The following is a 6,150-nucleotide window of genomic DNA, read 5'->3' on the forward strand; positions in this document are numbered from 1 at the left end:
GCCATATGACGTCATAAATTTAAAAAAAAGTCTATGCTACAGATTTTGTATTGACTCTCGTACTGTTAGCTACTGTTGCGTGAAAAACATAGTTAACTCACTGAGTTTTAGACATTTTCGTTTTTTGGACACGTGACTTACAAAATATAGCCTGTGTAGAGCCGCCCACTCTCCGCAAAAAAAAAAAAAAAAAAATCGGTGAGGAGCGTCTGTGATTTACCGTTAGTAATCGTGTTCTGGTATAGTTTTGGGTACATTATTAAGTGATCTACGCTGACCAAAATTTGCGTGGCTCATATTTCTTTGGAGCTAAATTCTCAAAATGGTGGTCAATGAGGAAGATTTCAAGATACCTTGGCTTTATAGCATAGAAACACTCTTTAAAGGAAAGTAAGTATTTGCAAGTCTTCTAACCAGGTACAGCTCTGATCTTCAGAGCAGCACAGATCGTTGCCGATGAGCTGTTATTTTCCTCGATGTGTCCACATCTCAAATCTTCCAGGGCAACACGCTTCGTAGATTGTTCTTGAGAATGGCTAGGCTGGTCTGAGCAAGGCGTTGGGATTACATTGACTGGTAAGGGATAGCGGGAGACGCTTTCGAGAGGAAAATCTTTTGAATAGTGCTATATTCACCTCGTGAAGATTCGTCAGGAGCGCTTTCGTTTCTTTAGCGGTGACAACAATTCCTACAAATTTACGTAGAATCGATTTCCACTTTACACTCCATACATAACAATTCCGCTCCTACTATAAAAGAAAAACCTCTTTGACCATCAAAAAGGTTTTTATTCGTATTTTTTACCGTGTGCAAAGTTCACACGAACTCATCGTAAAATCTCTCACGGTGGTTCTCACGGTGTTGATGTGGAGAAATAAAAGTAACAGCCAATCAAAACTCGTTGTTTCAATGATGTAATGATCTATGGGTAAAAACCAATGAAATCATTGTCCACACATTCCAGGAAAAATCACGTTGTATTGAAGACGATTAACAAAGGTAAATCACAGACACTCCTGTCCGATTTTTTTTTGCGGAGAGTGGGCGGCTGTACACAGGCTAACCAAATATGGTTGTGAGTTGAACTAGACAAAGAAATGTTAAATAGCGGAACACACATGGCAAAAAATGGTAACTGTAGAGAAAAAGGGACTCGAGAAATGGTTATTTGGATGGTTCCATAGCAACAGTTTCGTAGTTAAGAGGCACCGTCCTTAAACAGATCTTCCTCTCAGGCTTGTTGAATATTGTTGGGAGAAGTTGACCCTCATACTAGGATTTTTGCTAACAAGGGGTTTGTGACCAAATTATCCGTGCTTAGTAACAGCCCACTTGCGGCTAGATTTCACGATTTAGTCATTTTTACTAAATTACCGTAATCCGAATCATCTTAAAGTGCTACTGTGACGGAAAATCAGTTTTTCTGTTACTTTGGATTTGAAAACCGTGACTATGTTAACTAAGCACTAATTGACCCAAGTTTTCAGGCCTTGATTTCAAAAGGGACACCTATTTATTTTAACTAAGAATGTTCCTGTTTAATGGTCCGCCATTAATGACTTTAAAAAGCTGGATCCAGGAGAAAATAACGTCGAAAGCCCTATTCACATGGCATAAGCTAACCAAGGTTAGACCTGGGTTCAAATTAATACGGTTTAGTTATCGTCGTTTGAACGCTGCTAACCCGGGCTCGAGCGGGGTTAAATCCAACCTCTGGAGAGGTAGGTTCGACCCAGGTCGAACCTGGGTTACATTTGCAGCGTGTGAACACAAACCTGTACGTTTACCCATATTCTCCGCCTATATTCAACGTGTCGAATGTCGTTCGGGCAATTCGAGATCTCCAGTTCAGATAGATGGCGAGCCGTTTTTGAGCAGAAACTTTTTCATCCGCTTTCATCTCTCTAAACTCTTGCGATTCGTGGAATGAAGTTACACTAACGCCAAAGATATAATTATAAAAATTTGCCTCCAAATCTCCACCATGAATAAGGGATTGTCGTCCTCCATATTGCCGCTATTGCACTGTCCTGTTCTGGAAAAAATGCGCATGGCATTTAAAAGCAAACCCCTGTTCGCCCCAAAGTACTTGTTCACATCAGTTTTCTGAACTTCTCCGTGGGAACAAATTAGGGGAAAACCCGAGTTAATTTAAACCCGCGTCGAGCCTAGGTTAGTTTATGCCGTGTGAATAGAGCTGAAGACCCACTAGTTTAAGAATGCGTGTGTAAGGGGTTGAATTAATATGCAGCACGGGAGTTTTGGACTTTCAGACTCTTATTGCATATATAATAAAAGCATTTACATGATAAAAATTAAAGCTAGTAAGTAAATGACGTCACTTTTCCCTAGATCCAACCCTTGGACGTCGAATCGGTCAGTTTTGAACTTGAGTAATGGCGGACCCAATGTGAACAGCCTTTGGATAAAAATCAAAGCTCAAAATCTTGCCGGTTAGGTGTTAAGCAAACACACTATCAAAAAGAAGAAAAAAAGAAAGGGATTTTTTTGACCATTGCAGTACTTTAACTAGTAAGCTGAAGGTCTTAGATTCGACCTCTATTTGAAGTATCAAATTACGTCCACCGTTTGCCTGTGTCACTTGTCCTGTGAACGGATAAATCAATCAGTCACGTTAAATGACTTCCGAAGTGCTTTACTGAGTGATCACTCGGTGACTTGTGGCACGCATTGATTTGAAATGAGCTGATGTTAAAGAATACGAGCAGTTGTTCATCTTGTGTTCAAGCTGTCAAGCCCAACGGCGCAGGAAAAGGAATAGAGAAAGAGGAGTACCGCCTGGCGATCTCTTTTGCGATTGCTTTTTTTTTCGCGTTACGCTCAACTGTCTGAGCAAAAGACGGCATACTCCTTCTTAAAAGTAAAGTGTTGCAAATTATTTCCAAAAAATCCCTTAATGATCCATAATCTTGATTGAATCTTTCATTAGAACGGATTTTAGCCAAGTATAAAGGAAAGCCGCAGTAGCTCTGTATTATCTTTTATATTTTGAATTATGTGATTGGCCCAATAGTTTCGCGCCGCAATTTATTTAAACCAATCACTAGCAAAACTCTTACAAAATACAAAACTTCTCAAAATTTCTGATTGGCTCGTTTACGCCGTGTGAACCAGTCAGTGGGATTTAAGCCGGAAGGATGAAGGCAAGATGTCTGGGAAGCTTACGGATGCCAAAACTCTCGTGATTTAAAGGTTAAAGGAACGGAGACTTGAAATTTACGTTTCCTTTTCCATATTCACACTTAGTGAAAAATCTGGCAAACAATTTCGACTTTCCTTTACCCTTGCTTTTATTGTGGTCGTTAATTATGTAGCCTTTATGTGGTCATTATGTAGCCCTTATGTGATGTTAGAGCAATTTTCAAATTACTGTTGATCGTTGAAAGTAATTACGCGATTGCTATTGATGATTGGTCTAAAAATCTCGCGCCAGTTTATCAACCAATGATATAGGAAAACCAAAACAAATCGCGACTCGCACGCGCAATTTGTCCCGCGTTTTGAGCAAGTTACATGGAATTTTTGCCAATTTGGATTGGTTCATTGTGCGGTTTGCACCTGCTGTGATTGGTCGAAGTAAGTACTTTGGTATTTGTTTTACGACACTCAATTAAAAAACCGCTCTATTTAAGAGATATAAGCATCACTAACTGCGGAAGGAAAGTGTTCCAAAGACGAATGACAACGGTATCCTGTGTTGTAGCTTTAACGCGGATCCTCTCGGCGTAATTTTTTCTTTCTTTTTTCAAAACTAAATTTGGATGGACATCAATCAAATATTTCCATGACAATAGTTCCATTCCGTTGGTGTCAGTTGGATTCGTCATGGAAACATTTGATTGACGTCCACTCAAATTTAGGTTCGAAAAATGAAAAAAAAAGTCTTTGAGGGGCAGGTATGACTGGTAACCACTGTAAAGAACTCTTATAGCTATTGTGGTCTATTGAATCATTGAACGATAAGGTCATGTTTTCCTTCTACCACTTTTCAGTCTTTACCCGACTACTTTACCTTGGAAACTGTTCTTCTCTGGCGCTTTTATCATTCGATTTTAAATTCCTATACCCCATACTGAATGATATCGAAAAACTGGAAAATTGGCGCATTCCTACTAGGGTTTAGTTTCCTCCTTATTTTTTCATCATTGGCGGGAATCACGTTCAACTCTGAAGATGGCTTGGACAACGTTGTCGATAGCTTCAGTCACCAACAACCGTCTATGCTCAGATTTCTAGCCGTTGGTGTCTCGTTGCGCAACGAGACTTCAGCGGCTGGGTGTCTGAGCCGAAAGCCTTTGGCAAACGAGAGCGAGAGTTGATGAGAGTCAGGAGAGTTGACGAGAGTTGAAACTCTCATTCTCGTTTGGCCAGGAACTCTCTCATTTTCTCTAGAGGGCTCATCCAATTTGAACCTGCTCAAATTAATCATGAGAGCTGGCGGGAGTTTTGTCTCATTTGGCCGCACACGAGAGTTTGAGCGACAGGGTTGCGGTCAGCCGTTACCTTTTTTTTTTTTTTTTTGTATTTTATTATTGTTTTTTTAACATTTCCATATTGGAGTTACAGCACTTACAAAAACGAAGAAATTACAGCAATCACAAAAAAATATATGTATATACAGATTTGAGCTAACAAGTGGATGCTAACAACCACCCCCCGCCCCCCCAAAAGTTCCCCCTACATGATGCACAAACACACACACACACACACACACAAACACACCCACAATAGCGCTGTGTTAGAATATCGAAAAAGATATAAAAGCATGTTTCAATCTTCAACATCTTCAAAACCACTCTTACCCCATTTGATAGAGTGAACTTGCCAATTATTGTTCCATTTAGCAATTTTGCTCTCTAATTGGTAGACAAACTTAATTCTTTGCAACAGAACGTAGAAAAGTGGTTTCAAATTGTTGGACCTACAATAATAAATGTACTGTTTTGCGATGAGGATTATATGATTTAATAAGAGGAAGCAATCTTTCCTTTGCCAGTCACCAAAAATTATATTTGCAGCAGATAGTGATTCAACTCTAATTTGTTTTCCACTACACCAAGCTATGAGTTCTTTCCACAGCAATGTAGTAAAATGGCAAGTCACAAAAAGATGTTCCAGGGATTCGTCCAACATACCACAAAAGGTGCACAATGAGGAGTCTATTTTGCCTATTTTTTTCAAAAACGTATTTGTCACTAAATACCTATTTAGAATTTTATATTGAAATTATCGTGACTTTGTGTCTAAAGCGACTAGAAAGGGCAAACTATGAATTTCGTTCCAGTCCAAACAAACACCATTAAAGCTTTCATTAAACTTTGAATGAGCTGTCGGTGGAGTAACAAAACCAGAGACCAACTCCCTATAAACCTTCTTAAAGGTCGCCTCAGTGATCGAGACCTCCTGGTTATTGAGCACAAGTTGAATTTGGTCCTGAATAACAAAAGGACTCTTGTTCAAGTATCCATTTATTTTCAGCGACTGTCGCCATGGTGCAGGGATTGCATCAACTAAGGACATCAAATCAAAAATATCTTTTGGAGAAAGATTCACCCGGCTTTGATTACATTGAGAAATAAATTGGTTTTTCTCTGTTACTAAATCGCCTATTTTGATTATTCCTTTACTAACCAAGCTTTGATTGAAGACTGATTTATTATTAATACATATAAATTTATTGTTCCAAAGAACAGTGTTGGAAATTTGTTCGTGCGAAAGCTCAAGTACATTGTTATCGGTGGCTGCGGAGCAATGCGAAAAACACTCAAAACATTCCCTGTAATACATTGGGAGGTTTATCGGTAGCTTTTTTATGTCAAAGTTGCAACAGAGGATGAACTTCCCCCCGACCTGTTTCAAATAGTGAAATAAAATAGTTTTTCAATTACAAGGTTCTTCATCCGCGAGTCTCTGGCAAAGCATTATTTTATGAGTCTTAATTATCGATTCTAAATGCGGGGCCTTCAGGCCCCCATCTTTTATGTCACCAACTAGAGAAGCTCGTTTTACTTTGTCTTTCCCTTTCCAGATAAAGTCAAATATAATCCTATTAGCCTCAGTTACCATCTCCTTATCTACACAAATTGATCCAGCACGGTACATTATCAGTGGAATTACAAAAGTTTTAAC

The sequence above is a fragment of the Montipora foliosa genome, chromosome 3, assembly GCF_036669935.1.
Source record: "Montipora foliosa isolate CH-2021 chromosome 3, ASM3666993v2, whole genome shotgun sequence".
Taxonomy (NCBI): domain Eukaryota; kingdom Metazoa; phylum Cnidaria; class Anthozoa; order Scleractinia; family Acroporidae; genus Montipora; species Montipora foliosa.